The 10294-nt window shown below is 36.2% G+C and overlaps 1 long non-coding RNA gene across 1 annotated transcript; it reads left to right on the top strand.

Moving 5' to 3' along the window:
- Positions 1–399: 399 nt before the first annotated feature.
- Positions 400–5062, top strand: LOC128126673 (uncharacterized). Its single transcript, XR_008224642.1, has 2 exons — positions 400–526; positions 4893–5062. It is a non-coding gene; the product is annotated as an uncharacterized LOC128126673 (long non-coding RNA).
- Positions 5063–10294: the final 5232 nt, after the last annotated feature.

Here is a 10294-nt window from a genome sequence, read left to right as displayed (position 1 = left end):
TGTCCTGATTTCTAAAATGAAGGACTATAAACGTACACTACACGCCAAAATATTTATTTTCTTTTGTATTGCGAGAGTTACATTTATTTGTTGCCGTAAAACCGATCGATAACAATATGCATATGTTTTGTGTTACTTGAAATCTAACATGTTTCCATATAGAACTTATTGTCGAATGAGAAACTATTTTTCGCCGCCGCTTTGCGCGGGTCTACGGCTAGTATATATATATATATATATATATATATATATATATATATATATATATATATATATATATATATATATATATATATATATATATATATATATATATATATATATATATATATATATATATATATATATATATATATATATATATATATATATATATATATATCGAGGTGTTTATGAGGAGTTATAGTGGATGGGTGGCTGAGTGAACGATGGAGGCATTAGATTAAGGTGGGATGTTAGAAGGGGTTGGTTAGAGGCGAGGGGTTTTGGTTTAAACCCTATCTTCATCAAAGTCTCCATTGACAAGGTAATTCTAAACCTTTCCTCTTAGATAAGAAAAGTTTATTATAATGCATGAATCTGATCCTTTGACTGAATTATGGTAATTGATATGTTTTTCTTCTGCTGCTTGATTTAATTATATTTTTGTTAATGAGCACCATAATCTAATTTAGCACCAGAAATTAGTTTTGACTTGCTTGATGTTGTATAGTTTCTAAAACATTGGTAATTATTTGTATATATATAAAATACACATCAACTAGGGTTTGGAAAACATAGTCAACGGCTACATAAACAAAAACAAATAAAAGGTTTTTTTATTTATTTTATGTATGTTCATATTTCGTAAATAACAAAAATAAAAGAGTTTTATTATGTAATTTTTCGAGAAACAAAAAAGTGTATCAAGTCAAAACCCATTTCCTAGATTCAAAAAATTTGAATTTGTTAATTCGCATTATCTTTGATTCTAGATATATTCTGTTATTGAATGTTTTTTAACATACAATAACACATTTGTAGTGTTTATATGTTCATGTGTTTAAAGATGTTTTTATTGACATTGTAACGTATGAACAATGATTAATGTTTAAATTCTAGTTATTGTTTTGGTAAAATCCTTATCATAATATTTTTTTAAAAATTTTGTATCAGTGTTTATTCTTTACATGGACTCGATAATGCATTGATTTAATATGATATCTTAGGTTGCTTTTTCATTTTTCTTATAACATGTATTTCTTATCATTGGTCATTAAACTCGATGAAAAATGTATTAGGATATAATTTGTACGCAAGTGAAGACCATAATCAACCAAGAAAAGGCCATGGAGACTAAGTCTTGTAAGCTTCCAAAATAAGCATTATGTGTGGATGTTGAATTCATAGGGAGCTTAACATTATAGTATATCCTGAGATTGGCCTAGCTTGCATGTGTGATGTCTCACAAGCAAACAAATAAGATTGAAGTAATGCTTACCTTACATATAGTTGTGTTAGATTATATGTTTTGTCATTTGCATGAATTACTACAAAAAATGATCTCTCCACACCATAACACAACAAATTAGTTGAAAGTATTAACTAATTTATATGGAATTAGTATCAGACATAATAAGCTTATAAAAGAGCTTTAAAATAGTATTTTAAATATATTTTGTCAAAAAAATCAAATAACTTTTGACAAAGGTTTATAAAATGTTTTATAAGTATTTTAAAAATATTAAAATAAGTTTTATCAAATGAAAGTTAATAATTGACAAAAGATTTATAAAAGAATTTTATAAATTATTTAAAAGTATTTCAAACGATTTTTTCAAAATAAAGTTAAATGGTATTTGACAAAAGATCAAGTATTACTAAGGTCTTAATGAATATTAGAAAGAGTATTAAAATTACTTTGTCAAAAAAAAAAAAAAAATTAACTAGAGAAACAAAAACTCATGTCAAAATGTAAATCATCTGTTATGCTATCCATTTGGAATTCACTATTATCCTAATTTCTTTTGGCATGGGAAAGTGCATAGCCAAATGCATTAGTTAAGTGTTAAGAGAGTGAACTGAAGTTTATGATACCAAAGTATCTTGGGTCACATAACATTGTATGTTCAAATGGTTACTATGATCTACAGAATACCGGTCACATAACAAGATAAGAATAGAGGGATTAAACATGTCAAACATTGAAAGTCAATGATTCTCAAACACATCCAAGATTTTCATAGTGAGTGGAATTGGTAAAGAGATTTACCTACCTAAATAACTTCCTTCTGGGATTACAAAAACTTTTTCAATAATTAAAGTGAAATATGGGTCTTGGCATTTCTAGGTAATTTATTTTGTAAGAAATACTATCAAATTAGTATAAATCGTTTGAATATTATAGATGCCTTCATATATAAACTCTTTTGTTTCACATACTACACCACTTAAATACTTGAAATATGAAGATCTTATGTAGAAGACCTATACACAACGGATACTATGTTTGAGAAGTGTACTTAATATGAACAAGACGGTTCGTGTAATTGAATAATCAATTCCCTTGGAATCACTAGGAGATCCTAAAAGAGTTGATTACTATGAGCGAAACTCTAAGGATGTTCCTTCTTACATGGTAGAGTCCATGGATCTAAAGTTTTGCAAGGAGTTCAAAAATATGGGTGTTTATGACATATTCAAGAATTTTCATAACTTGATTTGGCCCGAATTCATGATGATTTAGGAGACTCTAAAAGGATTCAAACTGAGTTTGAGAAGAATTCACACCTTACTATCGAAAGATGAGGAATTGCATTATAAAACTATCGAGTATTGGATATCCCATACATTATGGTTTAGGTGTCTTCATCATCCTTGAATCGATAGTCATCCATTCTAGTGTGTATGTTGACAACTTGAGGTACTCCAATGTGTCCTACAATAAGTTGTATAATAGACTCCAAGTTGGTACTTACGACCTGTAAAACTCTAAGTCAAACAAATTACTTTAGAAAAGGTGAAGGAGGATTTTGTGCTTGAGAATAAATGATCCAAACCACCGATGAATCCGATAGATATTTTTAGCTTAAATTGTATATATAGTAGGACATGGAAAACTCAAATTCCTATATTACCTGAATGAGTTTAAGAATCCCTGAGCCATGGTGTATGGTTAATCAAGTATGACCATTCATAGTGGTTTTACTTCTTATTCCTGAGTAATTCCTCAGTACGTGGTAATGACATTTTTCTTTATGTGAAGGTATCAAAGGAAAGAAGATAATTGATGCAATAAGGATAAGATCTTATCATGGATGAAGACAACATCCATATGATCAAAGATCTTTTATTTATTTCTTTTTTATTAGACTATAATGGCTATTGATTCTGTTACCAGATGCTTTCCACCAATTTTTTGTTGAATATTTGTTTTAAAAAAGTTTGTGCCTCAACTCGTCGAGTAGAGTCGCGGCTGGTGACGTGGATTAATGAATGGACTCAACGAGTCCATTAGCCGACTCGCCGAGTCAGCGTTGGTGAAGGAAACCCTAATTTTCCGGGCTTGAGGCCTATTTAAAGGCACTTAAGGCCTCCTATTGCAGCTACCCTTCTGGAGAGAAAACCCTAAATGAGTCTTGAGGGATTAGAGTGAGTGAGAGAGAGAGAGAGAGAGAGAGAGAGCTATTGTGAGCTTTTGGTGGGTGTTTTTGCAAGGAAGAAGAGGGTTCAGGCTAGAGGATCAAAGAAGGGTGTTGGATCTGCTGGTTTTCACGCTCAAGCTTTCGTTGGTTGTATTGAACTCGACTTTTCCCTTTCATTGATGTAGATCTCTCATTTTAGTAGATTAGGGTTCTTCTTCTTCATCATTTTTGGGGATTTTGTGAATTGGGGGTCATGAGGAAGTTACAACCACATATTTGGACCCTATGAGGTCCCAAACACCTTGAGGTCCTTGATTTATCCAGCTTTGGTGAAGCATTAAGTGTGTATAACCCAATTTGTTCATGTTTTTGGCATTTTTTGCTCTAGATGCCATGCATGGATGTAAAGTCTATTACTTTTCGTGACTTATGAGCCCTAAGAGTGTAGATCTAAAGTTTGGGAAAGAATCCCCCTTGAAATTGTCTGAATGCATGGGAGTCTAAATAGACTCGCTGAGTTGATGGGTCGACTTGGCGAGTAGTTTAGGGTTTGTTACAATTTAGGTGAGTCATATGATGACCCGATGAGTTAAGGTTAGCTCGTCGAGTTGGACTTTCTGAGGATCTCTGAGATACGATGGGACTTGACGAGTCTCACGAGTGCACTTGACGAGTCGGGTCGATTTGGACTATTGACTCGATGGGAGTTCTGTTGACTTTGTGAGTGAGTCAATTAGTAGCTTCTGGAACCTTGGAGGGATGAGGGTCTTTTACCCATCTCGGGGGTTAAAAGGGGAATAAGAGAACTTAGGAGTTTAATGAGTAAAAGAGATGTATTGATTAGATGCTTGTCTAATGTATTTAGGTGGAAGATAATACGAGAGTGCCAAGTGCGTATTTACTCCTACTAGCTCTGAGGCGAGTCTTCTTACTACACAGACCTAGAGTGGTAATCAGAGTTGTGTGACAGAGTATCTTATATGTTATTTGTGTATTGTGATATACTGTATTATTTCTATGTGATTTATGCTATTTATTATTCAGAGTTTGCAGAGTTAGGACCAGAAGGTCCACAGAGTTAGGACCGAAAGGTTCATAGAGTTAGGATCGGAGGGTCCATCAGATTTGTGGGACTAAAGGGTCCCACTGAGACACGTTGACCGAAGGGTTTTACAGAGTTATAGCCTCGAGTGGCTAATATGTTGTATGTGGTATTTTGGGGAACTCACTAAGCTTCATGCTTACTGTGTTATGTGTCATGTGTTTCAGGTTTTCTTAGGATCGTGGGAAGGCACCGGCTTGATTTTACACATATCGGAGACAGAGTTAAATTAAGAGGATCCTGGAGTTTTGATATATACAGTTTTTGGATATGAGATTTAATAATTTGAAATTGTGACATTTTGTGACTTTATAATTGTGATAAATGTGTTTTTAAATTGAAAATTTGGTTCGAAATTTATGGTGTTACACATAAGTAGTTCTCCGATACTCAACAAATCGCAGTGCGTTCCTCCGTGTTCACACAGATACTACGAGTAGTCTCCATCTGAGCATAGGCTGGGTTCTTGAACAACGGTGGTGAGAAGGGTCTTTATGACTCTGTGATCCACAAGGACTTTTAGTCATGATTAATTTTCAAGACACATCTGTGATCGATGAAGAATATTCATTCGAGGAACAAGAAGTGAAAATTATTTTTCGACACACAACCTTTCAACCCCAGAAGCAAGGTGAAGTTGTATTTGAAGTTATGTGATAAATTACATTGAAGCCTCCTCAATCAATTTGCTACTATCTATGAACCTGCTGAAGTGATCAAGAGCATCAAACTCTATGTGATTATCAAGGAAAAAATTTAAAGTTGAACGTGTTGATCTTGAAGAACCAATACAAGAAGCCTCTATGCCCAGTGTGTATTATGTAACACCCATGTTTCTGGGCTAAGCATTAATAATGATTTAATAGTCTAAGACAACCATTGGAACTCGTTTTGAAGTAATAAGAATGAATTATGTGCTTTAAACTTAATTAATATGATTACGAATAAAAATAAGTTTCGAAAATTAATATTAGATAAAGATGATATCTATGAAGGAAGTTGTAGTGTTCATGACAAGGATTATGGATATATAAAGAATGCCGAAATCCGAGTTATGACGAAGAAGTTATGACCTGTCGAAGTTTCGCGACAGAACCGGTACGACACTGCGTGAAGTAAATAGTGAATTTATGATAGAAAAAATTTTATCCTTAGTGATCTAAATGAAAGTCGTAAAGTTCGTTAAACCGAGAGCGTGCATAAAAAGAACGCCGAAATCTGACTTTGTATGAGGAAGTTATGATTTTTCTAAGTTTCGACTTAGCAATATGCAACCCAAAACTTGAAATTTAGATCGAGTGATTTTTAGCCAAAACAATCTAAACAAGAATCGAAGATCTCTTCGACAATAGTGCAACGGTAAAAACAGACAAAAAAAGACGTCGGATGAAGAAGTTATGAATTTTTAACGAACTTTTCATGTCCCGGCCTGTTAAAAATATAACTTTAAAAATAAAGTCAAAATTAACCAACGGAGTGTAAATGAAAGTTGTTGAGCATAGTCTCACATACACGTGGATATAAAGAACGTCAAAAATGGAGCTTGAATGCAAAAGAATCAAGTTTTAGAAGCTTGGAAATTCGGAGTACATTGAGTGTAAGGGAGTACGCCCAGCGTACTCGTGTTCATGGTCTGAGTTAGGCCACGCAGCCAACTCCATCGCATGGTCGACACGTGTACGTAGCTCCGATGCGTCTGAGATGATCCACCCATACGCCCAGCGTACTCGGTGTACGCCCAGCGTACTGAGCTGCATCACATTATGCCCAATGTACGAGGACATTACACCCAGCATAACCCCGATGTTCAGCCACTATAAATAGAACTCAAAGCTGCCCGATTTTTGTTTACTTTCTTTACATCTCTCACCCTTATACTCTCTCTTAAATTGCAAGAAATACCCCCGAAGCCTAGTGTATCGTCCTAGCACCCGAAGCAAGTTCCAGAGCCCCGAAGATCCCGAGAAAAAGAGTTTTCAAACCGAAACTATGTCCGCGTGAAGCCCGGTTTTATCGGGAACGATCGTTTTAAGAAACGAAGTGTTGCCTGATTATCGTTAAATCAGGTGAGTGTGTAGTCACTTTCATCTTACACATAGATATGTAGTATTTTATATAAAATACATGTTATGTGTATATATGTTGTTTGTTTAATTGAGATGGATGTTAAATGAATGTTTTATATAGGTTTTAAACTGTATATGTATTTTATATCTACAAACATGTTGGTTAAAATGTGGGTATATGAAATAGTTGGTGTGTGATGAAAAATGAGTTGGATGATGAGAAGAAAGGTGACATAGATCATGAGTTGAGGGTGAGAGGTGAAAAATGAGAAAAGCTCTTACCCAAACATTCGCCTCGTCATCTAGCAGAGTATGAATGACAACCACAGACTTTTCTATACAATCCAGTGGAACACTAGCAGGCTCGCAACCTGTAGGTGTTGTGAACAATATGTTCACCGATGTACTCTAAAAACCCTGGCAGCTATGGATTTAGTGCCTTATATATGTACGTTGGTAGCTATGGATTTAGTACCGCATAGATGAACATTGGTAGCTATGGATACCTTGGCAGCTATGGACTTAGTGCCTGTTGTATAAACCCTGGTGATGATGTGACTTCGTGCCTATTTGACATAAATTACGGAGGAAAGCAGTGTTGTCACTCCGATGGTTGTCTTATTTGACATAAATTGTTTAGGAATACGGGAACGGGTAATCACGGTTATTTTAGGTTGATGAAATTAATAAATTTAATGTTGATTGATGAAAATTAATAAATTTATTTATTGGGGGTTGAAACCCTATATGCTCACCAGGCTCCCAAGTCTGACCCACTCAATTTCTTGTATTACAGGTGGTGGCAAGAACGTAGTTGGATGATGACGAGAGATTTTGGATTTTAGGCGAGTAGATGTAAATAACTATTGTAAGGCCTATTTTGTATTGTTTATGCTTTTGATCTGTATCGAACATGACATCCTGAGGTTTTAATGAAATAAAAATACATTTCTTTAAGAAATGCTTTGATAAATATTTTTATCATATTCTGTTTTGGGAAAAAATTCTACAACACCTTTTGGAAGATTACTCTGATTTTATTTTAAAAACATAAACTAAATCGGTCTTTTCTGGCACATATGAAAAGTCAAATTTTGAAAGAATTCCATCTACTAAAGATAAAGTTATTCATGTAGAAGATTCATATGTACATCTTGTAGTCAAGTCGTAAGAGATCGAGGAAAGAGCTGAAAGTCAAGATCAAGGAAGAATGAAAAGAAAAGAAAGCTATAAACCAAGGGGAAGATTGTTATGACATAAATTTATGGTTTATACTTTGCTTCTCAAGGCTTTTATAGTTCTCCGTTTAGGACCGAAATCACTATGATCTTGGTGGTACTTGAACCGAAATTACCATGTGATTTCGATGGGCGTAATGATGATTTCGGTTAGGCTGGGCTTTATGTAACATCCCGAAATATCAAGAGTAGAGTTGAAGGGATAAAAGAGTAATTTGGGAAAGAGTGACTCGGCGAGTCCATGGATGGACTCGGCGAGTAGAGTCGCGATTTGGTCGCGTGTTAAGTAGCCGACTCGGCGAGTCAATGTGGTGGACTCGGCGAGTAGGCGCTGAGTGGAGAAAACCCTAATTCTCGGGGTTGAGCCCTATATAAAGATCATTATATTTCCTTCACAGCCTCCTTATCATCCCTTGAGTTCCAGAGGCCGTGATGTCGTGAGGAAACACCATTGTTGAGAGGATTGGAGCTTGGAGAAGCATTTGTTGAAGAAAGATTGGGAGTTTGAAGGTGTGGAGCAAGGGGCTTTGCTTGGATTCGAGTTTCCTTGCAGATTAGGGCGTTCTTTTGAGGTAATATCTCGTTCTTAGGCTGTTGTTATCTTGTTTCTTCATTTTGGGGTTTGAGGGAAGCTTATCTTGGGTTATATTGAAGTCTAGAGGTTAGATCTGAGGTTGCTACCTCAGATCTGGAATGGAAAAGAGTTGCGATGCAGGAAAGTCCCTGTATTGAGTGTTGGATGAAGCTATCTTGTCCCAAACCTTAGCCCTAATGTGCAAAATGCATAGATCTCTTTGGATTCACGTAAAGTTTGCCACTTTACGTGATGGATGAGTTGTAGGAGGCTAGATCTATGTTTTGGATCAATTGCATGGCCTGGAGTGTTTTTGAATGGATTCAGACCGGTGGTACTCGGCGAGTCACATGAGTGGACTCGACGAGTTGCTTGAAGATGAGCTGGGACTCGACGAGTTGGAAGAACAACTCTGCGAGTTGGATGAAGATGGCCTGGAACTCGGCGAGTTGTATGAACAACTCGGCGAGTAGGTTGAAGATAGCCTTAGACTCGGCGAGTCTGTTCTTGGACTCGGAAAGTCTTGTCGAAGAGTCCCAATATTTTCTGGTTGAGTCGAGAATCGGCGAGTCAAGGGATGACCCGGTGAGTTGTGTGCGGGTGGACTCAGAGTTGTGGGACTCGGCGAGTCTCGGGGTGACTCGGCGAGTTGAGTCGCGGATTGAGTGAAGTTCTGAGAATGGGAACTCGGCGAGTCATAGGGTTGACTCGGCGAGTAGAGTCAGTCAGGGGTTGACTTTGACCTTGTCCTTGACCAAGAGTTGACCGTTGACTTTAGAGTTTGGTCAGTAATGTGGCCGTTGGGCCAAGTGAGGGGTAAAATAGTCTTTTACCCTTAAGAGGGTGCCATGAGAGGGTTGATTCTAGTCTCGAGAGTATTAGTCATGAGAGTATTTGCCTTACGTGTTAGGAGGTGGCGAGTTCGAGATTCAAGTGTGGAGATATCTGCTTTCTGCTTGCTAGGTGAGTCTTCTCACTATACTTTACCTTGAGTAGGTAACCAGAGTTATGTGATCAGAGTATTTGCATGCTATATGTACGTGATGTGTTGTACTGCATTATTTCTATGTGATTTATGCTGTGCATGTTTATAGAGTTGGAACCGGAAGGTTCCCAGAGTTAGAACCTGAGGGTTCACAGAGTTTGGGTGCACGGACCCATAGAGTTATAGCCTCGAGTGGCTAATATGTGTTATGTGTGGTATTTTGGGGAACTCGCTAAGCTTCATGCTTACAGTGTTTTGTGTTATGTTTGTTTTTCAGGTTTCTTTCAGTATCACGGGACGGCACCGGCTTGATTGTACACACCAGAGAAAGAGTCATGTTTTGGAGGATCCTGGTTTTCTATGCAAGTGAAAAAGGAGTTATGTTTTGTAATTCGTTTATAAATGAGATTTTAAACAAGTGTTTCTAAGAATTAAACGATTATTTTAAATGAGAAATTTGTTTTGAAATTTACGGTGTTACAAGTTGGTATCAGAGCCTTGGTTTGAGGGATTCGGATGCGCCTTCGGGTAAATCTGGACTCAAGCTGAGGAAGTAAGAAAAGTTTTCAAAAAGAAATGAATTTCTAAAAGTGAATAAGAGTTCAAAGAGAAAGCAAGAAAGAGCAGTGTGTACAATCAACCAGAGCCCGAATGGTGATTTCCCAAAATACCCTTACTTTTGTGTTATGAGATATTTATGATGCAC

This window comes from Lactuca sativa, chromosome 6 (genome assembly GCF_002870075.4).
Source record: "Lactuca sativa cultivar Salinas chromosome 6, Lsat_Salinas_v11, whole genome shotgun sequence".
Lineage (NCBI taxonomy): Eukaryota > Viridiplantae > Streptophyta > Magnoliopsida > Asterales > Asteraceae > Lactuca > Lactuca sativa.
The sequence above is the reverse complement of the archived record's forward strand: the minus strand, read 5'-3'. Positions and strand labels throughout refer to the sequence as shown.